The sequence below is a fragment of the Petromyzon marinus genome, chromosome 45 (genome assembly GCF_048934315.1).
Source record: "Petromyzon marinus isolate PM22_M1 ecotype Great Lakes invasive population chromosome 45, UKy_Petmar_22M1.pri1.0, whole genome shotgun sequence".
Lineage (NCBI taxonomy): Eukaryota > Metazoa > Chordata > Hyperoartia > Petromyzontiformes > Petromyzontidae > Petromyzon > Petromyzon marinus.
The window spans coordinates 2,266,779-2,293,556 of NC_133711.1; the positions used below are offsets into that span (position 1 = coordinate 2,266,779).

Below are 26,778 nucleotides of genomic sequence, written 5' to 3' on the forward strand. Positions count from 1 at the left end.
ACTTAGTACAAATCAAACAGGAGAATTTAGCATTGAAATAACTAGGCGAATTTAGCATTGAAATAACTGAGTGATTAGCTAGTGACTGGTCACAGAAATGGCTATGTTGAAGTCAAGGCCTACACATCTGAGCTGTTCACAGTACTATATAGTGAACCAATAAAAAACTAAAATATAAATTACCTTAATGTTATCAATAAACTCTATATTCTCCAATCAGCTAAGCTACCAACAATAAGTCGTTATATATCACAATGCTATATGGCGAAAAAATGGGTGGATTCTTACCCTCAACTTTAGCAACACGGATAGCTACGGGCCCCGTTCAGACGGACGAGTTCATCCATGGTCGGAACAGAGGAGGGGGAGAGAGACAGCTCCGAGGCGCTATTATACTCCATGTTGTAAACCATACCATTAACTGTGGTGTGAGAGGTATTAAGAGTCAATGCTGGCAAAAGAGCTGCGGTCTGAAGGTCATCGTAAAATACAATTAATTAAGAACAGAAATGGTTTAAACCATCTTTCCAATGGTTACTAAGCCAGAATCCATCTTCTCGGTTGAAATTGTCTCTGTGCTTGTATATGTGAATGGCCTCATGAACGAATCTCTCATGGTAGCCGGTGGGTTTGCAAAGAACCTCCGTCTTGGAGAAGTCAATGTCATGTGAGCCCACTGAATTATGACAGTGATCTGCCACGGCAGAGGAGTTCGTTCTACCGTGTTTCAAGTCTGCTTTATGTTCGCGGATGCGGTCCGAGATATGTCGTTTGGTTTCTCCAATGTAGCTACTACCACAGAGGCACTTTAGTTTGTAAACGCCCGGGTACTGTATGTCTGGAACAGCATATTTTACAGATGGAACTAAATCACGGATTTTATATACTGTGTTGAATCGGACCTGGATCTTGTGTTTATTCAGGATTTTGGAGATCTTTTTAGTGACCCCTGCAATGTAGGGTAAGGTGATGGTTTTGAGTGGCTCCACAAGAGGATCCTTCTTCACGACTGGAGTGATGGCTTTGCGGATTGTGTAGTCGGAGTAACCATTAGCCCTGAGAGCCTGGTGTACATGCTTGAGTTCACTGGTAATGTGTTCCTGGTCGGAAATGCATTGGGCTCTATGGTATAGAGTCTTGATGAGGGAGTTCTTCTGGGATGGATGGTGGTGGGAATCCGGTTTCAAGTAAGCATCTGTATGGGTAGCTTTCCTGTAGACAGAGTGGCTCATTGAACCATCATGTCTCCTTTTAATTAAGACATCCAAAAAGGGTAGTTTGCCATCTTTTTCGACCTCCATGGCAAATCTGATGGCTGGGTGTATGGAATTGATGTGGTCGCGGAATTGGTCTAGAGCAGGCTGGCCATGTGGCCAGATGACAAAGGTGTCATCAACGTACCTCTTCCATAAGGTCGGGCGTAGAGTGGCAGTCTGGATGGCGTCAGTTTCAAATTTTTCCATGAATACGTTGGCTACAACCGGAGATAGTGGGGAGCCCATTGGGGTGCCCTCAGTTTGTTTGTAGAAATTTAAGTCTTATGGTTGTTATTGTTTGACTTGCATCCCACTGGGATTTTTGCACACAGCGTTGTAATATGGTGGTTTTTTGGGGGGAAGATTTGCTGGTTTATCCAGGATGTGTCTGTTGCGCGTCGTCGCTTTCAGATGTTCTCTGTTCATATTTTGTTTGTTGTGGTTGCACCCGACTTAAGAGCCACATGGCTCACAGGGCTATACCTAATAAATGAAACTTGAAACGTTGAAACAAATACAATGTTTATTTTATATAATGGAACTGATAATATGCAGAGTTTGAAACGTATAATTGGATTTTAGCCAGTATTTACACCGCATATGGTCAATAAAAGGTGCACGAGAACAGAAATGTACGAGTCTTATTATGTACACACAACTACATATAGCATGAGAATAATCGCAGCAAATACATTTCATTGCCAGCTCATATTAAGCGTCAACTTCTTTGAGAAATGGGTGTTAAGCATATTTTATTTCCATGTAAAATCCACGAAATTAAAACGTCCATACAGTTTCACTGCACTTAATAAATTAAAAATACACATTCCAGGTTTATCCAAGCTCGATTTCTCGTCAAGGAGCATACATCGCCACGCAAATTCTGGCCATCATCGCAGAAGCTTTTGTATGGCCATCGAATAACGACGGTGGTCACTGCATTGCGCGCTTTCAGACCAACTCCCCCGTCCTCCTTGGGAAATTCATGGTTCGGTCTCTGATATTTGGGGCACCACGGTGGCGAGATATTAACTACCTTGACTAGTATACAGGGGGTCGTGGATTCGGCCCCGGACCCTCATGATGCCCGTATATTTGGAGTTTACATATTTCCCCACGTGGATTTTTCTCCGGGTCCTCCGGGTTTTCTCTCCTCATTTAGAAACATTCTTTTCGATTATTTGGCTGCTAAAAAAAATTCCCGTGATAAGCCACTTTGTTGAGCTATCATTTGTGGGCAGGTCGCTTCTGAAAAAGGGCTATATAGCTCAGTGGGCCTTACCTGGTAAAATAAAAATAGTTGATAGTTTCGTAGTTTTTATTTTGCTATCACAATGCATGGCAATAACCTGGGAATTCTAGGTCAGCCTTTAGCTTTTCCCTGACCTAGAGCATGCGTGTCGAATGAAGGTGTAGGTGCATTATGTTTGTCCAGGCAGATGAGTGTAGATCTCGGAGTTGCCCCCTTTCCCCCGGAGTGGACAGTAATAGGGCTCCTCCACTGCATCCTGGCACAGGAGGAGACAAGTCACACCGCGTGCGGTGACAGCCGTCACTCACACACACACACAGATCCCACTTGGCTGCTGGAAACCGTTACGACAGCAGTTGTGACCGCAGTCCCCCCGCTATTACATTCCTTAGAGGCCGTCCATGAATGACGTCACGCACCTAGGCGGGGGAGGGGTCAGACATTTGTGACGATGTGTGACGAGGGGGGGGGGGTTGATAAATCTGACGTCACGTCAAAATGCGCAACTTTAAATAAATATAGACAATACGTTCTACTTAATTAAATAGACTTTTAAATAAATGTTTCTCCTACAACATCAAAGTGCAGCGCCACATTAAATACGCACTACAATGACAATAGTTTAAGGCGATTTGAAGAATGTTTTTGTTTTGGGGGGGGGGGGCAGAGCTTTGTGACGTCATATTTGAAGGGGGGTCTGACTATTTGTGACGCCGTGTGACGAAGGAGGGGGGGGGGGGTCAAAAATCGTCCAAAATCACGTGACGTCATTTATGGACGGCCTCTTACAACGTACATCGACCACAAGATAGGCGAATGTAAAGCAATACGTATCATGTGTGTAATGCTATCAACAGTTTCACATGCCAGTCGAGTTTTTGTTCTATCTCCTTTATTCGTGAATCATGTTGTCTGGGTGACTTAATAATGCAGCCGCTCTTTGCTGCATCTTCATAAAGCTTGACAAAACTGTGTTGATTTCTGCTAAGTCTGCTCCCCGCTGTTCACACCTATATGTACGTATCTTGAAATTCTTTCGCACCTTACGTAACCAGACATGCTAATCGGAGGTGCGGGGGAAGGATAACAAACTAAAACAAAAAGCAGTTCTAAAGAAATGAGTTTCCACGCCTCCGAAGTGCGCAAATCCACCAGACAGATGTAAACGTGGCTCTGACCAATCACAGGGTGAGGAAGCATCCCAGTGGTGTCATGAAATCGGCACGGGTCAAGGCTGCCTGGTGGGGCTTTGGACAATCCATGGGAGAGATTGTGCAGCCAAAAATAGGCCATGGTCGTGCTGCGTGTCTCTCTTTCTCTCTCCCTCCCTAACAATGCTTGAAATCTCTCTATTCTTCCATATCGATAGATTTTCGATGTATTTTTCTGTCCAATAATCCGTTTTCACCTCTGTGCTCTCTCCAATGGTCCCTTCTCGACTCTTGAGCGAAATATGAATGGAAGGTTCGGGCCAACATAATCTGAAGGTTCACCGAGCGGTAAATAAGCAAGATATTTACGATATACAACGCGGCACACAATCGTTCGTGTTTATAGTTTCCTGTTAATTTTAAAGTGTAAAAGTCACACTTACCGAAGCGTGTCCTTGCGCAGCAAGTGTGCCAAGTCCTTGCAATTTTGATTTCAATGACAGGCATTCTGTTTTGAGAACATAAAAAACATGTATTAATTTGGTTGTTTTCAAACAATAATTATCAACGAATGCGTTTTAAGCTGATGGGCTTCATCACAGAGGCAGTCAGTGACGTTGCTTTAATAAAAAAACAAGTTCCATGCATGATCGCGTTTCAGCCGCGTCGCTTTCTAAATTTACTTATTCTATGAATTTGCCAAGTAAATAAGGAGCCCGTGGAGTCTCCTTCATATATCCGTCCCCCCACTTAAAACATAATAGTGTGCCGTGTGGCTAATGGGATGTGTATAAAGTAAAGTTATGGATTTTTACGTGGAGGGACGGATATGCAAAGCAGGCGTGTTGTCTGCTTCCTTATGTTGTTACTTGTATTCTCTACGTCGGCGCGAGTGTTGGCTTTGTGTTTTATGAGTCGATGTGTGAGGATGGACTGCCAACTTTACCCTTTTTATGAAGAATTCAGACCGAAAATGTCATCATGAATTGATTCAGACCAGATTTTGCCCACGTCCAAAAAACAACCGAAAGAAAATATGGACTACATTTTGCAATAAATGTAGACTACATTTAACAATGATTGCATAAAAAAGTGAATAAGGATACATACAAAAAGTACCTAAAGCAAGTACATTGTACTTGAAAGTGTTCATATACCAAAAATATACAATTTCTGGAAATGAAAATTATTATATTATGCAAATATATGCAATGGATAAAATTGTACAATTTGTGATAACATATAAAAAAATGGGTACGAGCAGCCGGCAAACATTAAAATAACTGCGGTCCAATCAAACACATTCACAGAGGTTTTATCAAAACAATTTCATAGTTTTTATTCATACTCTGCTTTGGTTGAAATTGTATTAACATGGAGTTGGGAGTGATTGTAGAATGGAATGCCAGGTCGCTTCTGAAAAAGAGCTATATAATAGCTCAATTGGCCTTACATGATAAAATACATTTTTTTAAATGTATAGTTTAGTTTCGAGAATTGATGCCAGACACAACCTTATATTCACACTAGGTATGTCTTAGGCTCCAAAGAGTTGGATCTGGAAAGCGAAATCACAGCTGTAAGATTAACTTATTTATTTGTGAATGCGTTGAAGACAAAATTGGCCCAATGCTTTCTCCTCCTGTCTGGAGATAGGCCGAAGACTAAACTTAGAATAGAGAATAGAGTAGTTCGTGTCAAGGATGAAATTGTAAGGCGTAATGAAAATTGGAATTAAAATTGTCCAACGCTAAGCCGGAAGCAGATGTGTAAAAAACTTCGGCGTAATCAGTAACAGGCAGAAACGTAGATGGAAGAGATATTATACAACATGTAAATCCACAAACCACTGAACATTTTTACCAGAATGCCAATGCTATATTTACCGCCCTTACCTTCTTTCACCTTCACCAGTTTGTATATTAACAACATGGACACTGGCAGCAGCACAGCCACCGTTACGACGGCGATGAAAAACAGCGTCTCGTAGGGCCTGTCTGGTAATTTGTTGGCCTGAGATTCCTGAACCGCACTTGAGTTCTGACAGCCATGGGTACTGGGGGTGGCCAACCCTGAGATGCATCCTTTTGGGAGAACGATTCCGTCAGTTTCTTCCCCTGTGAATATCAGCCACAACACCAGTCGCACTGCTCTGCCAAGACCGATAAATATTTCGCTCATATCACCACTACTCCGCACGACGCTAACCATTCTCATTTGCCAGATGAGACGCCGGCAAGTCTAAATTGTATTTTAATTATCCAACAAAAGCGATGAAAGATGTTGTTCAACTGAACATATATCACTCATTTAAATACAGCACACGTTTCACAATTTCGTATTAATAAAAAAAATGTTGCATTAAAATGAACACCTGTAGCACTGAACACCTAACACGCTGACAAGTCGAAATTGTATTTAATTATTCAACAAAAGCGATGAAAGATGTTGTCCAACTGAACATATATGACTCATTTAAATACAGCAGACGTTTTACAATTTAGTAGTAATTAAAAAAAGGTTTGGATTAAAATTAACACGTGACGCGAAGCCAGTCTGAAACAGGAGGCTTGTGCTCTCGGCCATACGCATGCCCATTGGTGGTTACCTCTTTCTCTCTCGATCACGGTCAGTTGATATTCGAGCTTCTGCACAAGTTTGTTTGCATGAATGCCGAATAGGCAGCGGTACGTTGCTTTATCCTCCGCACGCGCTGCAGGTATCAGCAGAGAGGAAGGGGTTCGTGCCACGCCAATGATTGACGACACGCAATTCCCATCCTCATGTTAACAACCCAAAATATCCAAAACCCACGTTGCATTCTCTACTTTGCCGTGCAATTTGGAGTTGCTCCGTGCCAGCGTCCGTGTTCTGTGCACCATGATTCTCCTCCGTGTCACCTCTTTACGGAGCCATCAGCAATACCACAGGACAGCACCACCTGATCTCCTGAAATCGCTGTTAATGCCCGGGTTTCATTCGCCGCACCTAGGAATGGCGGGATGGGGGAAGTCAGGGAGAGAGAGAGCAAGCATTGGGACACACAACAACATCAAATCAACACGCACATTTTACCACGTGTGGTTTTATTTAAGCGAACAAAATTCATAAATGTTGCGTACGTATATGATTTGAAGAGAGGACGTCAACCGAGGAGATGGAGTGATAAGGTTAGTTCATGCGCAGGTGCTGGGTGGATTATTGCATCGTAGGATCGTTCAAGGTAGTGATAGCTTGGGGAGGCCTTCATCCAGCAGTGGATTGATCATGGCTGATGATGATAGACATGCATGTGTATGAATGGAATGAACAAGTATTTTGTATTGTAACGTAAATAATGTATAATAGTGATAAGCAAGTTGGAAAAAATCATGTCAAATCGCGATATGTAATTAATGCAGGCCTGAGCGAACACGCAGGTAGGTGTTTGCGACCGGGAAACTCCCAATTCTACCATAGTGGCTACATTTAAATCAAGGCTTCAGGCCAATTTGTATGATTTTGCTTTCTGACTGTATCATGGTATCTTGTGATTATTTTACTGTTTTAATAATTTCTCTTTTCATTATCTGTTTTTATTGTTTTACGAGCGCCTTCTTTGAGAACATATGTCTTTGTAAAGGTTTTGTTTCATCTTAAATTGTGTGGAGTGGCCTTGAATCTTGTGGTATGAAAGGCCCTCTGAAAATAAAGATTGTTATTGGTGTTGCTATTATAATAGATTACTTGTATCATTATTCATTGGTGTTTGGGTGAGATAGCTGTGTTGGGTGGAAGGGTGTAAAGGGTGGAGGAGAACTAATTGGTACCATTTGGCAATCTACTTACGCAATCCAACCTAATAAATAATTGTAAATTATATTGCGCTGCAATAGTTTTTACTCCGTATAAATATGGATCTCAGTTCACGTGAGAGACATCTTATTGACCGTTAAGGCTAATAGGTTGGCTTGGAGAGGTCATGCTGCTGCCCGGGATGAAGGCGGATGGTCAAGGCCAATGACAGAATGGCAGCCAGCGAGTTAATTGTAGCGATGCATTTAATCCTCTGCTACTTTTGGGTTAATGAATAGTCATATTGCAATTACCATGGTGACAGTTACTATGGTGTGAGGCTTGAAAACAATTACTGTGGTGTCAGAGGTTATAGTTGTCATGATATCAGAGTGAAAATTTACCATGGTGTGAGAGGTAACATCGGTTAATATGGTGGGGGAGTCAACAGCTACCATGGTGTGAGAGTTAAACACAGTTTCCATTGTGAGAGTTAACACAGCTACCATGGTGTGAGAGTTAAACAGAGTTTCCATTGTGAGAGTTAACACAGCTACCATGGTGTGAGAGTTAAACAGAGTTTCCATTGTGAGAGTTAACACAGCTACCATGGTGTGAGAGTTAAACAGAGTTTCCATTGTGAGAGTTAACACAGCTACCATGGTGTGAGAGTTAAACATAGTTTCCATTGTGAGAGTTAACACAGCTACCATGGTGTGAGAGTTAAACAGAGTTTCCATTATATTCTTAGTTTTTTCGGTAAAGTCACGTTGAAGAGAACAACAAAATAACAAAATATATATAAAACAATAAAAAATTCTCACGACGTTTCGACCATAACTCAAACGGTCATCATCAGGTGTGTCGGTTTGCATAAATTTATTTAGAAAACGGCATATTTATTTATTTATATAAAAATAACGTTTGCGTCACGCGCAACGATTGGCTGTTTGCCAGGACTAGTCCATCTATTTTTTGAAAAGAGGAGGGGGGAGACGAAATTTGTTTTTATGTATGCTGTCTGAAAGCCACTGTAAGCGTGAACAATCAATCAAGAACTGAAATGATTTATCAAATCTTTCCAATGATTGCTAAGATAGAATCCATCTTCTCGGTTGAAATTGTCTCTGTGTTTGTATATGTGGATAGCCTCATGAACGAATCTCTCATGGAAGCCAGATGGCTTACAAAGAACCTCCGTCTTGGAAAAGTCAATGGCATGTGAGCCTACTGAATTAGAACAATGATCTGCTACGGCCGAGGTGTTGGTCCTACCGTGTTTAAGGTCTGCTTTATGTTCACGAATGCGGTCCGAGATATGGCGTTTGGTTTCTCCAATGTAACTACTACCACAGAGGCAACTTAGTTTGTAGACACCAGGGTATTGTATGTCCGGAATCACATCTTTTACAGACGGAACCAGATCACGGATTTTATGTAATGTGTTGAAACGGACCTGGATCTTGTGTTTATTCAAGAATTATATAAATTAAAAAAGAGGAATGATATTGTAGTTCTCTCAGCTGACAAAGGCAATGCTACTGTTATCATGGATAAAATAGAATACAACAACAAAATTAAAGAATTACTCGACGATGGTAGTTATACAAAAATAAAAAGAGATCCCACCAACAGCCTCGTCACACAAACCAACAAAATAATTTCTGATTCAACCGCATTAATTGATCAATCTAAACAGTTTTCATTGAAACCTTCTGCTGCCAGGCCACCAAGATTATACGGCTTACCAAAAATACATAAAGTTGATACACCTCTTCGTCCCATAGTCTCTACTATCAGCTCCCCCACCTACAAACTAGCTCGTTTTTTTTGTCTGAAATCCTGCGTCCTTTCACTGGAAAGACCACCTCTGCGGTACAAAATTCTACTCACCTGGTATCAACAATCAAGGGTATTTCCCTGTCCCCAGACGACCTGCTTGTCAGTTTTGATGTAGTTTCCTTATTCACCAAGGTTCCTGTACCTGACACCATTGCAATCATTGAAGACTTGGTTCATCAAGGACTAAACACTGAGGTACCCCCCCTGGTGAGACACTGTTTAACCAATACATACTTCACTTGGAATGGAACTTTCTACAAACAAACTGAGGGCACCCCAATGGGCTCCCCCCTTTCTCCAGTTATAGCTAACATTTTCATGGAGAAATTTGAGACTGACACCATCCAGACTGCCACTCTGCGCCCAACCTTATGGAAGAGGTACGTGGATGACACTTTTGTCATCTGGCCACATGGCCGGCCTGCTCTAGACCAATTCTTCGACCACATCAATTCCATACACCCAGCCATCAGATTTACCATGGAAGTCGAAATAGATGGCAAGATACCTTTTTTGGATGTCCTAATTAAAAAGAGACCTGATGGTTCAATGAGCCACTCTGTCTACAGGAAAGCTACCCATACGGATGCTTATCTGAAACCGGATTCCCACCACCATCCATCACAGAAGAATTCTCTCATCAAGACTCTGTATCATAGAGCCCAATGCATATCCGACCAGGAACACATAAGCAGTGAACTCAAGCACGTACACCAAGCTCTTAGGGCTAATGGTTACTCCGACTATACAATCCGCAAAGCTATCACTCAAACCATGAAGAAGAACCCTCTTGAGGAGCCTTTCAAAACCATCACTTTACCCTACATTGCTGGGATCACAAAAAAGATCTCCAAAATCTTGAATAAACACAAGATCCAGGTCCGTTTCAACACATTACATAAAATCCGTGATCTGGTTCCGTCTGTAAAAGATGTGATTCCGGACATACAATACCCTGGTGTCTACAAACTAAGTTGCCTCTGTGGTAGTAGTTACATTGGAGAAACCAAACGCCATATCTCGGACCGCATTCGTGAACATAAAGCAGACCTTAAACACGGTAGGACCAACACCTCGGCCGTAGCAGATCATTGTTCTAATTCAGTAGGCTCACATGCCATTGACTTTTCCAAGACGGAGGTTCTTTGTAAGCCATCTGGCTTCCATGAGAGATTCGTTCATGAGGCTATCCACATATACAAACACAGAGACAATTTCAACCGAGAAGATGGATTCTATCTTAGCAATCATTGGAAAGATTTGATAAATCATTTCAGTTCTTGATTGATTGTTCACGCTTACAGTGGCTTTCAGACAGCATACATAAAAACAAATTTCGTCTCCCCCCTCCTCTTTTCAAAAAATAGATGGACTAGTCCTGGCAAACAGCCAATCGTTGCGCGTGACGCAAACGTTATTTTTATATAAATAAATAAATATGCCGTTTTCTAAATAAATTTATGCAAACCGACACACCTGATGATGACCGTTTGAGTTATGGTCGAAACGTCGTGAGAATTTTTTATTGTTTTATATATATTTTGTTATTTTGTTGTTCTCTTCAACGTGACTTTACCGAAAAAACTAAGAATATGAATTACTGCAGTCACGAAAGCTTTAAATCAAAATTTAATCGCCTCTACGGGGAGGGTTTTCACATAACTTTAAGATCCTTCAACAAACTCCGGGATAAGAAAGCTCAGCTGATCGAGTCTCTCACCTTCCTGAAGAGATGCCGCGACTCTGGGGTAATACCAATCGCATTTACACTCACCTCTGCTACTGTAACTTCTTCTAATGCGAAACGAATTCTTTTCAAAACTAGCTTAGCTCTTATCTCAGAAAAAATCAGACTTATACGCACAGAACTAGATCAGTTAGACAAGACACTCTACAAATCACACTTATCATTGACGGCAATAATGTCCACATCGGATTGGGAACATGTAGACAATATGACTGCCTCTTCAGCTGCTACTATGTCGACCAAATGTAAGGAAAACCTGATTTCCAAATTTAACCTCCTATTCAACAAAAGACCGGACCCACACACCAAAAAGTTAGACGTTAATAAAGTCGTAATTAATCGCAGTAACAGTTCTATTTCCGATGGTCTGAAATCCGTTTTAGCTAAAGGTCTAAACTTTGCAGTCACACCTAAACATATACCAGTTAATGATATAATTGCCCAAGTAGACGTTGCTCTCAGGGGCCTGGGTCACATCGCTGCAGACGTAGCAAGATCTGAAATCGCTGCAACCCTCAAAAACGCTAAGATGCCAGCTAGCAACCTCAGCAAAAATGAGCGTTTTGAATTATATAAATTAAAAAAGAGGAATGATATTGTAGTTCTCTCAGCTGACAAAGGCAATGCTACTGTTATCATGGATAAAATAGAATACAACAACAAAATTAAAGAATTACTCGACGATGGTAGTTATACAAAAATAAAAAGAGATCCCACCAACAGCCTCGTCACACAAACCAACAAAATAATTTCTGATTCAACCGCATTAATTGATCAATCTAAACAGTTTTCATTGAAACCTTCTGCTGCCAGGCCACCAAGATTATACGGCTTACCAAAAATACATAAAGTTGATACACCTCTTCGTCCCATAGTCTCTACTATCAGCTCCCCCACCTACAAACTAGCTCGTTTTTTTTGTCTGAAATCCTGCGTCCTTTCACTGGAAAGACCACCTCTGCGGTACAAAATTCTACTCACCTGGTATCAACAATCAAGGGTATTTCCCTGTCCCCAGACGACCTGCTTGTCAGTTTTGATGTAGTTTCCTTATTCACCAAGGTTCCTGTACCTGACACCATTGCAATCATTGAAGACTTGGTTCATCAAGGACTAAACACTGAGGTACCCCCCCTGGTGAGACACTGTTTAACCAATACATACTTCACTTGGAATGGAACTTTCTACAAACAAACTGAGGGCACCCCAATGGGCTCCCCCCTTTCTCCAGTTATAGCTAACATTTTCATGGAGAAATTTGAGACTGACGCCATCCAGACTGCCACTCTGCGCCCAACTTTATGGAAGAGGTACGTGGATGACACTTTTGTCATCTGGCCACATGGCCGGCCTGCTCTAGACCAATTCTTCGACCACATCAATTCCATACACCCAGCCATCAGATTTACCATGGAAGTCGAAATAGATGGCAAGATACCTTTTTTGGATGTCCTAATTAAAAAGAGACCTGATGGTTCAATGAGCCACTCTGTCTACAGGAAAGCTACCCATACGGATGCTTATCTGAAACCGGATTCCCACCACCATCCATCACAGAAGAATTCTCTCATCAAGACTCTGTATCATAGAGCCCAATGCATATCCGACCAGGAACACATAAGCAGTGAACTCAAGCACGTACACCAAGCTCTTAGGGCTAATGGTTACTCCGACTATACAATCCGCAAAGCTATCACTCAAACCATGAAGAAGAACCCTCTTGAGGAGCCTTTCAAAACCATCACTTTACCCTACATTGCTGGGATCACAAAAAAGATCTCCAAAATCTTGAATAAACACAAGATCCAGGTCCGTTTCAACACATTACATAAAATCCGTGATCTGGTTCCGTCTGTAAAAGATGTGATTCCGGACATACAATACCCTGGTGTCTACAAACTAAGTTGCCTCTGTGGTAGTAGTTACATTGGAGAAACCAAACGCCATATCTCGGACCGCATTCGTGAACATAAAGCAGACCTTAAACACGGTAGGACCAACACCTCGGCCGTAGCAGATCATTGTTCTAATTCAGTAGGCTCACATGCCATTGACTTTTCCAAGACGGAGGTTCTTTGTAAGCCATCTGGCTTCCATGAGAGATTCGTTCATGAGGCTATCCACATATACAAACACAGAGACAATTTCAACCGAGAAGATGGATTCTATCTTAGCAATCATTGGAAAGATTTGATAAATCATTTCAGTTCTTGATTGATTGTTCACGCTTACAGTGGCTTTCAGACAGCATACATAAAAACAAATTTCGTCTCCCCCCTCCTCTTTTCAAAAAATAGATGGACTAGTCCTGGCAAACAGCCAATCGTTGCGCGTGACGCAAACGTTATTTTTATATAAATAAATAAATATGCCGTTTTCTAAATAAATTTATGCAAACCGACACACCTGATGATGACCGTTTGAGTTATGGTCGAAACGTCGTGAGAATTTTTTATTGTTTTATATATATTTTGTTATTTTGTTGTTCTCTTCAACGTGACTTTACCGAAAAAACTAAGAATATGAATTACTGCAGTCACGAAAGCTTTAAATCAAAAGAGTTTCCATTGTGAGAGTTAACACAGCTACCATGGTGTGAGCGTTAAACAGAGTTTCCATTGTGAGAGTTAACACAGCTACCATGGTGTGAGAGTTAAACAGTTAGCATGAAATTAGGTCTAACAGGTACCATGGTTAAATTTTGACTTAAAACTTTCGTGACTGCAGGAATTCATATTCTTTGGTTCTGTCGGTAAATTCACGTAGATAGAAAGTAAAATAAAAATAAATAAAACCCCACAACATTTCGATCGCAACACACAAGCGGTGGAGAGAGAGGGGGTAGAGATAGGGGGAGAGAGAGGGGGAGAGAGAAGGGGTAGAGATAGGGAGAGAGAGAAGGGGGGTAGAGATAGGGGGAGAGGGAGGGTAGAGATAGGGGAGAGAGAAAGGGGGGAGAGAGGAGGTAGAGATAGGGGAAGAGAGAGGGGGTAGAGATGGGGGGAATTGCACCTCGCTCCACACATCCACACTGCTGACGGTGGAGGTTGACGAGAAATTACAAATCAAGTCATGACCCAAAGTGGTTGGTGACATCATACACCCAGCCATAAAATTCACCATGGAGGTAGAAAAGGATGGCATGCTACCTTTCTTGGATGTCAAAATCAAAAAGAGATCAAGAGCCACGGAGCTAGAGCTGAGCGGCGAGCAGCAGAGACAAAGTGTGTCAGCAGCATGGGCGGGGCAGCTAATGTTAATGTAGGAGACAACGGGGGAGAGAGAGGGGGTAGAGATAGGGGGAGAGAGAGGGGGTAGAGATAGGGGGAGAGAGAAGGGGGGTAGAGATAGGGGGAGAGGGAGGGGGTGGAGATAGGGGGAGAGAGAAGGGGGGTAGAGATAGGGGGAGAGGGAGGAAGTGGAGATAGGGGGAGAGATAGGGGGTAGAGATAGGGGGAGAGAGAGGGGGTAGAGATGTGGGGCATTGCACCTCGCTCCACACATCCACACTGCTGACGGTGGAGGTTGACAAGAAATTACAAATCAAGTCATGACCCAAAGTGGTTGGTGACATCTTTCCAATGATTGCTTAGTTTATAACCGTCTTCTCAGTTGAAATTGTCTGTGTCTGCATATATGGATGGGTTCATGAACGAATCTTTGTTGATAGCCAGTAGGCTTGCAAAGTAGCATCGTCTTAGAAAAATAAATTTCGTGTGAGCCAGCCGCATAAAAATAATGATCAGCTACGGCAGAAGTATTGGTCCTACCGTGTTTCAAATCTGCCTTATGTTCACTAACACGATCCGAGACATGTCACTTAGTTTCTCCAATGTAACTGCTGCCACAGATACGACTGCGACAGCAGCTTATCAAAGATTGAATCCTGATGTATCAGCCCTGGTGAGACACTGCCTCACCAATACATACCTCACCTGGAATGTAACATTCTACAAGAAACCTGGAGGCACCTAAATGGGTTCTCCCTTATCTCCGGTTGTAGCTTACATTTTCATGGGAAAATTTGAGATGGACGCCATCCAGGCATCCACTCTACGCCCGTCCTTGTGGAAGAGGTACGTGGATGACACGTTTGTCATTTGGCCACATGGCCGACCGGCTCTGAACCAATTCCTCAACCACATAAATTCCATACACCCAGCCATAAAATTCACCATCGAGGTAGAAAATGATGGCATGCTACCTTTCTTGGATGTCAAAATAAAAAAGAGACCAAGAGCCACGGAGCTAGAGCTGAGCAGCGAGCATCAGCGTCAAAGTGTGTCAGCAGCATGGGCGGGGCAGCTAATGTTAATGTAGGAGACAACGGGGGAGAGAGAGGGGGTAGAGATAGGGGGAGAGAGAAGGGGTAGAGATAGGAAGAGAGAGGGCGTAGAGATGGGGGGGAGAGAGAGGGGGTAGAGATAGGGGGAGAGAGAAGGGGTAAAGATAGGGAGAGAGGGCGCAGAGATAGGGGGAGAGATAGGGGGGAGAGAGAGGGGGTAGAGATAGGGAGAGAGAGGGCGTAGAGATAGGGGGAGAGAAAGGGGGTAGAGATAGGGGGAGAGAGAAGGGGTAAAGATAGGGAGAGAGGGCGTAGAGATAGGGGGAGAGAGAGGGGGGAGAGAGAGGGGGTAGAGATAGGGGGAGAGAGAAGGGGGGTAGAGATAGGGGGAGTGGGAGGGGGTAGAGATAGGGGGAGAGATAGGGGTAGAGATAGGGGGAGAGAGAGGGGGTAGAGATATGGGGCATTGCACCTCACTCCACACACCCACACTGCTGAGGGTGGAGGTTGACAAGAAATTTCAAATCAAGTCATGACCCAAAGTGGTTGGTGACATCTTTCCAATGATTGCTTAGTTTATAACCGTCTTCTCAGTTGAAATTGTCTGTGTCTGCATATATGGATGGGTTCATGAACGAATCTTTGTTGATAGCCAGTAGGCTTGCAAAGTAGCATCGTCTTAGAAAAATAAATTTCGTGTGAGCCAGCCGCATAAAAATAATGATCAGCTACGGCAGAAGTATTGGTCCTACCGTGTTTCAAATCTGCCTTATGTTCACTAACACGATCCGAGACATGTCACTTAGTTTCTCCAATGTAACTGCTGCCACAGATACGACTGCGACAGCAGCTTATCAAAGATTGAATCCTGATGTATCAGCCCTGGTGAGACACTGCCTCACCAATACATACCTCACCTGGAATGTAACATTCTACAAGAAACCTGGAGGCACCTAAATGGGTTCTCCCTTATCTCCGGTTGTAGCTTACATTTTCATGGGAAAATTTGAGATGGACGCCATCCAGGCATCCACTCTACGCCCGTCCTTGTGGAAGAGGTACGTGGATGACACGTTTGTCATTTGGCCACATGGCCGACCGGCTCTGAACCAATTCCTCAACCACATAAATTCCATACACCCAGCCATAAAATTCACCATCGAGGTAGAAAATGATGGCATGCTACCTTTCTTGGATGTCAAAATCAAAAAGAGACCAAGAGCCACGGAGCTAGAGCTGAGCGGCGAGCATCAGCGTCAAAGTGTGTCAGCAGCATGGGCGGGGCAGCTAATGTTAATGTAGGAGACAACGGGGGAGAGAGAGGGGGTAGAGATAGGGGGAGAGAGAAGGGGTAGAGATAGGGAGAGAGAGGGCGTAGAGATGGGGGGGAGAGAGAGGGGGTAGAGATAGGGGGAGAGAGAAGGGGTAAAGATAGGGAGAGAGGGCGCAGAGATAGGGGGAGAGATAGGGGGGAGAGAGAGGGGGTAGAGATAGGGGGAGAGAGAAGGGGTAGAGATAGGGAGAGAGAGGGCGTAGAGATGGGGGGGAGAGAGAGGGGGTAGAGATAGGGGGAGAGAGAAGGGGTAAAGATAGGGAGAGAGGGCGCAGAGATAGGGGGAGAGATAGGGGGGAGAGAGAGGGGGTAGAGATAGGGGAAGAGAGAAGGGGTAGAGATAGGGAGAGAGAGGGCGTAGAGATAGGGGGAGAGAAAGGGGGTAGAGATAGGGGGAGAGAGAAGGGGTAAAGATAGGGAGAGAGGGCGTAGAGATAGGGGGAGAGAGAGGGGGGAGAGAGAGGGGGTAGAGATAGGGGGAGAGAGAAGGGGGGTAGAGATAGGGGGAGTGGGAGGGGGTAGAGATAGGGGGAGAGATAGGGGTAGAGATAGGGGGAGAGAGAGGGGGTAGAGATATGGGGCATTGTACCTCACTCCACACATCCACACTGCTGACGGTGGAGGTTGACAAGAAATTTCAAATCAAGTCATGACCCAAAGTGGTTGGTGACATCTTTCCAATGATTGCTTAGTTTATAACCGTTTTCTCAGTTGAAATTGTGTCCGTGTCTGTATATATGGATGGCTTCATGAACGAATCTTTGTTGATAGCCATTAGGCTTGCAAAGTAGCATCGTCTTAGAGAAATCAATTTCGTGTGAGCCAGCCACATTAAAATAATGATCAGCTACGGCAGAAGTATTGGTCCTACCGTGTTTCAAATCTGCCTTATGTTCACGAACACGGTCCGAGACATGTCGCTTAGTTTCCCCAATGTAACGCAGCAATCATTGGAAAGATTCCATCAACCACTTTGGGTCATGATTTTATTTGTGATTTCTTGTCAACCTCCACCGTGTGGATGTGTGAAGCGAGGTGCAATGCCCCCCATCTCTACCCCCTCTCTCTCTCCCTATCTCTACCCCCTCTCTCTCCCCCTATCTCAACCCCTTCTCTCTCCCCCGTTGTCTTCTCCTACATTAACATTAGCTGCCCCGCCCATGCTGCTGACACATTTGGACTACGCCGCTCAGCTCTAGCTCGTACGTTCATGCTGCTCCGCCGCTCTTATGCCCCGCCCACTCACAACTTTAGCTTGTCCAGTCATGCTGCTCCACGCTCTTGTCCCCCACTCCTTCTGACACTTGGGCTACGCCCATTTTAAACCTATATAAACAGTTTCATTTAGAGGCTTGACCACCCTTTTCTCTCCGCCTGCTGATGACTGATGACCGCTTGTGTTGCGATCGAAACGTCGTGAGTTTTTGGTTTTCATTTAAATTTTTATTATTGTTTTATTTTATTTGCTATCTACGTGACTTTACCGAAATAACCAAAGAATAGGTACCATGGTGTAAGAATTAAACCAGTTGCCATGGTATGAGAGTAAAGTACAGTTACCATAGTGAGATTTAACAGTTACCATTGTGTGAGCGTTAAACACCATTGCTATGGTGCCCAAATTAATCACGGTCACCTTGGTGTAATAGTTAACAGTAATGACAATGTTAGAGTTAAACAGAGTTACCATGGTGTGAGAGTTAACAGTTACCATGGTGTGAGAGTTAACAGTTACTATGTTGTGAGAGTTGAACACAGCTGCCACGGCGTGAGGGTTAACAGCAGTTACCATTAAATTTTGATTTAAAGCTTTCGTGACTGCAGTAATTCATATTCTTAGCTCTTTCGGTAAAGGCACGTTGAAGGGAAACAATAAAATAATAAAATATATATAAAACAATAAAAAGTCTCACGACGTTTCGACCATAACACAAACGGTCGTCATCAGGTGTGTCGGTTTGCATTAATTTATTTATTTTTAAACGGTGTATTTATTTATAAAAAAACGTCAGTGCCACGCGCAGCGATTTGGCAGTTTATTTAGAAGGACTAGTCCATCTATGTTCTGAAAAGAGGAGGGGGGAGACGAAAAATTAATGTATGCTGTCTGAAAGCCAATATAAGCGTGAACAATCAATTAAGACCTGAAATGGTTTATCAAGTTTTTCCAATGATTGCTAAGTCAGAATCCATCTTTTCGGTTGAAATTGTCTCTGTGCTCATGAACGAATCTCTCATGGTAGCCAGATGGCTTACAAAGAACCTCTGTCTTGGAAAAGTCAATGTCATGTGAGCCTACCGAATTATAACAATGATCTGCCACGCCCGAGGTGTTGGTCCTACCGTGTTTAAGGTCTGCTTTGTGTTCACGAATGCGGTCCAAGACATGGCGTTTGGTTTCTCCAATGTAACTACTACCACAGAGGCAACTTAGTTTGTAGACACCAGGGTATTGTATGTCCGGAATCACATCTTTGACAGACGGAACCAGATCACAGATTTTATGTAATGTGTTGAAACCGACCTGGATCTTGTGTTTATTCAAGATTTTGGAGATCTTTTTTGGGATCCCTGCAATGTAGGGTAAAGTGATGGTTTTGAAAGGCTCCTCAAGAGGGTCCTTCTTCATGGTTTGAGTGATAGCTTTGCGGATTGTATAGTCGGAGCAACCATTAGCCTTAAGAGCTTGGTGTACGTGCTTGAGTTCACTGCCTATGTGTTCCTGGTCGGATATGCATTGGGCTCTATGGTACAGAGTCTTGATGAGATAATTCTTCTGTGATGGATGGTGGTGGGAATCCGGTTTCAGATAAGCATCCGTATGGGTAGCTTTCCTGTAGACAGAGTGGCTCATTGAACCATCAGGTCTCTTTTTTATTAGGACATCCAAAAAAGGTAGCTTGCCATCTTTTTCGACTTCCATGGTAAATCTGATGGCTGGGTGTATGGAATTGATGTGGTCGATGAATTGGTCAGGCCGGCCATGTGGCCAGATGACGAAAGTGTCATCCACGTACCTCTTCCATAAGGTTGGGCGCAGAGTGAAAATGAAAATGTTAGCTATAACCGGAGATAGGTGGGAGCCCATTGGGGTGCCCTCAGTTTGTTTGTAGAAAGTTCCATTCCAAGTGAAGTATGCATTGGTTAAACAGTGTCTCACCAGGGGGGGTACCTCAGTGTTTAGTCCTTGATGAACCAAGTCTTCAATGATTGCGATGGTGTCAGGTACAGGAACCTTGGTGAATAAGGAAACTACATCAAAACTGACAAGCAGGTCGTCTGGGGACAAGGAAATACCCTTGATTGTCGATACCAGGTGAGTAGAATTTTGTACCACAGAGGTGGTTTTTCCAGTGAAAGGACGCAGGATTTCAGACAAAAAACGAGCCAGTTTGTAGGTGGGGGAGTTGATAGTAGAGACGATGGGACGAAGGGATGTATCTACTTTATGTATTTTTGGTAAGCCGTATAATCTTGGTGGCCTGGCAGCAGAAGGTTTCAACGAAAACTGTTTAGATTGATCAATTAGTAGTCAGGACAATACTCTGAGATTCCTGCTCCTGGGTTCCAATCCCACTCTTGAATACGAAAAGTAACATTGCACCTGAGCCACACCAAGGCCACCCCTCAGTAGTCGCACGTGCAGTTGCAATTCTTACTCACGGTTGTTAGTCGAATTATCATAACGTAAATAAACTCGCATCTGCAGCACTAAATACATTCTGCCTGCTGTACGTATTTGTTTTTAAGCCTTTATTACCTTAAACGAGGGGTCGACAACCTGCGGCTCCGGGGTCGCATGCGGCTCTTTAAGGACTGCTTTGCCACATTATTCACATGCGTTGTTGCTCATAATATATTCAGTCTCTTATTGTTATTTTGGTTTACGACCCCTGCTTTAAACCAAAAGGGATATTCATCCTCTGTAGGCCCTGCACCTTCCTCTTTAGGGCCACCTCCTTCCTGTTTATTACTTCTAAGGCCCCACCTCTTCCCAATTAGGCCCCACCCCTTACTATTTCGACTTTATAGAACACGTGTCTTTCCCTTTTAGAACCCGCCCCTTCTGATTTATGCCCCAACTCTGTCTGTTTTGGCCCTGACTCTCAGGACTCAGGGTCAGGCTCATTTACCTGGTGGTGGGGGTTGTGCACAGCAGGGGTGGGTGAGGACAGGAGGGGTGGCGCAGCTTCATGACGACCCTCTTAAATCAGCAATATAATAAATGAGTGCACATTCTTATTTGTTTAATTTTTATGGTTTGTAAACTCGAGCAATAAACATCCAGATTTGGTCAGATAGGGTTTTTCGAATCAGAAACTCATGTAAAGTTTGAGCATAACTATTAGTAATGATCCTTAACACCACAATGTAATTTAATAGTAGACGTATGCAGAATTGTACTTGTGTGATGTTATAAATGTTAGTAAAGCACAACTACAGAAAGACATGGGATATGAGAAGTGAGTCTTTTCGACAAATAAGAGTTAGTTTCTTGGGAAAATTGCCACTAAGCAGGCAGGCAGCCTGCACACATTCATGAAACGAGCTTCTTAATACTAATATAAATATTTTACCAGGTAAGGCCCCCTGAGCTCTATAGCTCTTTTTCAGAAGCGACCTGGCCACAAATAACAGCCCAATGAAGTGCCTTATCATGTGGAAATTTACAACAGCCAAATACTCATTGGTTTTTTCGGTAAAGTCACGTATGTAGAAATACAATAAAATTATATATATAAAAAAACAGTCACGATGTTTCTATCACAACGCAAGTGATCTTCATCAGGTGTCAAGAACAAATCACGGAGGTAAATACAACAAAAAGATGAGAGACGAGAATTCAACAAACCTGAAAAAACATTATGTCAAGCACATCCAGTCAGGCCAACAACACAGTTAGACACTTCCTGGCGGACCACGAATTTCAGAAGAGTGTTAAATTTCGTGTTCAACCTTTGGATTGCACATACCAGCATAGATAGAATGAAAAAATACGAGGTACACGGTCAGTAGAAATACATATACAAGTCCACCAAGAGGTAAGGAGGGAGGAAAGACGGACAGGGAGGCAGAGAGAGGGGCGGGGGGCGGATGGATGAACAGAAGCTTAAATAGGAAATACGGTTGGAGGGGGGGAGGGGCCAGAGCGAGAGCGGCAGTTCAAACACGCACATCTTACACATACAAAATGGCAGCTCAAAAAGGGCACATCTTACACATAATTACAACGGTAACTTCCCCGTAGAAGTGTGATAATAAAGTATTAAAGCTTTCGTGACTGCATAAAATTACTCATTGTTTTTTTCGGTAAAGTCACATATGTAGAAATACAATAAAATTATATTAAACCTCCGTGATTTGTTCTTGATACCTGTTGATGATCGCTTGCGTTGTGATCGAAACGTCGTGATTGTTTTTTTTAAATAAAATTTTATTGTATTTCTACATACATGACTTTACCGAAAAAAACAATGAGTAATTTTATGCAGTCACGAAAGCTTTAATACTTTATTATCACACTTCTACGGGGAAGTTACCGTTGTAATTATGTGTAAGATGTGCCCTTTTTTGAGCTGCCGTTTTGTATTTACAAGAGGTGGTCATTTTTTGAGCTGCCGTTTTGTATTTACAAGAGGTGGTCCTTTTTGAGCTGCCGTTTTGTATGTGTAAGATGTGCGTGTTTGAGCTGCCGCTCTCGCTCTGGCCCCTCCCCCCCTCCAACCGTATTTCCTATTTAAGCTTCTGTTCATCCCTCTGCCCCCCCCCCTCTCTCTCTGCCTCCCTGTCCGTCTTTCCTCCCTCCTTACCTCTTGGTGGACTTGTATATGTATTTCTACTGACCGTGTATCTCGCATTTTTCATTATATCTATGCTGGTATGTGCAATCCAAAGGTTGAACACGAAATTTAACACTCTTCTGAAATTCGTGGTCTGCCATGAAGTGTCTAACTGTGTTGTTGGCCTGACTGGATGTGCTTGACATAATGTTTTTTCAGGTTTGTTGAATTCTCTTCTCTCATCTTTTTGTTGTATTTACCTCCGTGATTTGTTCTTGACACCTGATGAAGATCGCTGGCGTTGTGATTGAAACATCGTGATTGTTTTTAAAAATATAATTTTATTGTATTTCTACATACGTGACTTTACCGAAAAAACCAATGAGTAATTTTATGCAGTCACGAAAGCTTTAATACTTTAACAGCCAAATACTCTAAACGCATGTTTCGAAAAGTGAAGGGAAACATCGGAGGACCTGGAGAAAAATCCATGTCACCACGGGGATAACATGCAAACTCGAAATATATAGCAGGCGTCAGGGTCGGGATCGAACCGACGACCTTTTGCATACCAGGCGAGGTAGTTAACATCTCGCCACCGCGGCTCCCCTTCATGTGGCGTCCAATCGTGACGGGTAACGCAAAGCCAACGACTGCATCTGGGCGACTGTGAATCAGCAACGTTTGCTACACGGGTTACAGTTGCAGTACAAGGATCGCTCGCCCTACGGTGAGGTGCACCACCAAAGTGTGCAGTGTGAGGCTACAGCAGAAGGCGCATCCACCAAACGCTGACCGCAGTCCTCCCTGGTCAGAGCGGCCTTCGCGTCAACTCTGCCGTCTGCCGATTCTCTCACCGTGCCGTTGCCCTTCACTCGCGATTTGTGACTGTATCTTGAAACTATTTCGTACTGTACGTAGCCAACAGAGCCAATTAAAAGTACGGGGCAAGGACAACAAACTAAATACAAAACGCAGTTCTAAAGAAATTAGTTTTCAATCCGGATTTAAAAGTGCATATCGCATATCGCAAGGAAGAGTGTTCCAGACGGCCGCTGAAGCGCATCTGAAAGTGCACAATGCAGTGACCATCAATGTTCGATGGCTATCCAAAAGCTGCTGAGAGGATGACCGGAGTTTGCGTGGTGGTGAATATTCCTTGACGAGATCAGCAAGGTATTGTGGTTACTATTGTGGTATTGTGCCTACTTCAGCAACTGCTTTTTGCTGTGGTTGTCCCACCTGATGACGGACGCTTGTGTTGTGTCCGAAACGTCGTGATTCAATTTTTTTTTATTTTTTTACCTACGTGATTTTACCGAAAGAACCAAAGAGTATGTATTGTGGTTAATTTGTGGCAAGCACTTTGTGTAACTTGAATAACGTTAATTATGTAACGTGAATAACGTTACGCAATTACGTAAATAATGTCAAGTGAATAACGTTACACAATCACTGTTGTATTAATTGGATTGCATTTCATTCCGATGGAAGATATATACAATTTGATTGTACTGCATACACCGTGGTTAAGATCTAAATGTGTGTATGTATTTTTAATTAATTATGAATACCATCTAACTGCAAATAAACATTTTTTAATTTCCCAAATTGTATAGAGATTGTCCTATAAGCGTCACGTCATAAGTCAAAGCCTCCCGACGGAAATCTCACAGAGAAGTGCATAACCCACACTTTCAGAGAATGGTCCACAGACGTGGATATCACAGAGCTAGCTCTGAGATCCTCCTCAGGTGACGCTCTGGTCCTACTCGCTGGACATTCGAGAGTGAGATTCGCGCCATGGCTGTCAAGCCACGATTTGAATTCTCAGGTGGAATTTTACCAAATTAAGTGCAGTGTCTAATTGAATGCGCTGGTCATTGATGACCAGCCTGAGACCATCAACTCGCTTCACTGACTACTATCCAACTTGAGTCGTAAACATGACAGCACCACTTACCGTGTGAAAATACCATGAATGCCACAATTGAATATCCCAGGAAAAGCATTTTTGTTCATGAATCTGAAAATAAATAAAGTCATTTTGTTAAAATCAACATGACAGTTTGATCTTTTATTAATTAATATATGGACGCACTTTCACACACTCCAAAAACAACGGTGTCTAGTTTACAACAGTGGACATGTAAGGTAAAGGCGCAGCGCCGATACTACTTGCTATCGCCACTGCTGGTAAACTGTTCTCCATTAGGGGGATCTCAATAGATCTTCTCCAGAGGGTATTTGGCATACTCTTCCACTATGGCCAGACATTTTGTAAAAATAAGCCAAGAGTACCCACACTTTACATCTTCTCACGCGACCCATTGATTGACTCACTGTGGCGCATCGATTTATCCTGCTGGCTGGACACTGGCCATGGAACGGACAGGTGTGCTGGCATCAACATCGGTGGTTGTGATAACATGTGGATTTCCAGGGAAGGTACAACTATAGACTTGAATAAACAACTGCTCATTGCTCTTTGGTTCTTTCGGTAAAGTCACGTAGAAAGAAATTAAGTAAAATAATAATAGAATACGACGTTTTCGATTGCAACACAAGCAACCATCATCAGGTACAAATTAATAAGAAAACAAACCTAGTATACTTGGAAATATAATGCAATTCAACACAGAGAGTCGGCCAACAAAACAGTGAACACCCCACCTGGTTGATTACGTTCTACCAAAGATTGCTAAATTTGAGAGAGAGACAAAACATAGACACGGAGTCACACAGGCAGACACACAAGCAGAGAGAGACTCACACAGAGACAAACAGAAAGACGTCTCTGTGTCGAGGGCTTAAATAGAGAGAAGGAGGTCGACAGAGGGGGAGTTGTGTGGAATTCCTGCCCATAGGGGACGGACGAGCTGGACACTGGACATCTAAACAAATACACACGGAGCGTTGTGTGAAATTCCTGCCCCCATAGCGGCCGGAGGAGAGAATGGACCCATAAACAAGCACGGTAGAAAACAAATTTAGTAAAATTAAGCAGTGTAATGCAATACAACACAGAGAGTCGGTTAGCACACAGTTAACGCATAGCCTGGTTGATTACGTTCTTCCAAAGATTGCATTATATTTCCAAGTTTACTATGTTTATTTTCTCATTCATTTGTACCTGATGGTGGCTGCTTGTGTTGCAATCGAAACGTCGTATTCTATTGTTATATAATTTAATTTCTTTCTACGTGACTTTACCGAAAGAACCAAATAGTAATTCCTGCTGTCACGAAAGCTTCGAATCTAGTTTGAACTGCTCATTGCTCTTGTACATCAGCATTTGTTTGGTCCATCAGCCGATCAGCCTTCAGGACTGCAGTGATTATCCAGCGGCATTAAGGTACACACATGTTGGACAAGTTTCTACCCCACCTGGGTGTTATCAACAAAAACCTGGCTCATTGAACAAAATAATACCACCCGACCGCCAGATGTTACAGAGAGGAAGCTGCAGTAACACGGTAGGGACCTGCCCAGTGCAAAAAAAAAACCATAATGCGTGATATCGTTTAAAATATTATATATATAAAAAAGAAATGTCATGAAATTAATCTAATTCGAGGAGAAATTGAGGCTGGTATTTTGTGGACTGAGTCTTTGGAGACATTTTGCTGCAATGTGTTGCCAAACGTACGGCAGCACATCCTGTGGCACAGCGAAACACACACACACACCTCCAACGGGAGCGCTATCTCGCTGCCAGTGAATCTTTACCGATTCCTAATTGACGTTTGGGTAATATCGTCGCAGCCAATTAAAATAAAGTTGTCACGCTGATGAGCAAACGTGTCTAGCTATTAGTACTTCTGAATAACCGGTGTGTTTGGGACAGTAATCCACATCGTTTCACGATTTGTCGGAATCCTGCGTTGTTAAAGCATGTTTTCCACTTTGCTCAAGGGTTTTTTCAGCATTACATGATTACCACCAAATCTGAGTGTGTGAAATGCGGTACAGGATTGGTGTCGGCAAAATGTATAGCTTAGCAAAGAGCGAGCAAATACCGCGACAACACGAAGCTCACCTGCTACCTGTAATCGCCGAACACGCTCAGCAGAACACAACGACGACAACAAACGGCTGCGTTGACGACGGTCGGCGTCACGAGGGGGTGAACGGGGGAAGTGGCGAGCCTCTCACCGTTGGCGGAGCCGACGGCGAAGTGAGAACAACGGCAGCTGATGCGAGTCCGCGTGCCAGCAGCAGCGCGCCCACGACTCCTTTCACGCGCGGCGCTACCAAGGCTTATTCTGCACCGCTCGCCACCACCGCCGCCACCACCGCCGAGCAGGTGTGCTGTGGTTGAACCCATGATAAAGTGAGAGGGGTGCTCATTCGTGTGG

General features: G+C 43.3%; 1 long non-coding RNA gene across 2 annotated transcripts; it reads right to left on the reverse strand.

Moving 5' to 3' along the window:
- Nucleotides 1-369: 369 nt before the first annotated feature.
- On the reverse strand, nt 370-24,939 carry LOC116952177 (uncharacterized). Of its 2 annotated transcripts, XR_004404395.2 has the most exons (5): nt 24,384-24,939; nt 6,268-6,647; nt 5,555-5,776; nt 4,103-4,167; nt 370-2,764 (listed from the first exon to the last, which is right to left on the reverse strand). It is a non-coding gene; the product is annotated as an uncharacterized LOC116952177 (long non-coding RNA). The 2 variants fall into 2 exon arrangements; XR_012946884.1 differs by having other exon boundaries at nt 5,555-6,647.
- Nucleotides 24,940-26,778: the final 1,839 nt, after the last annotated feature.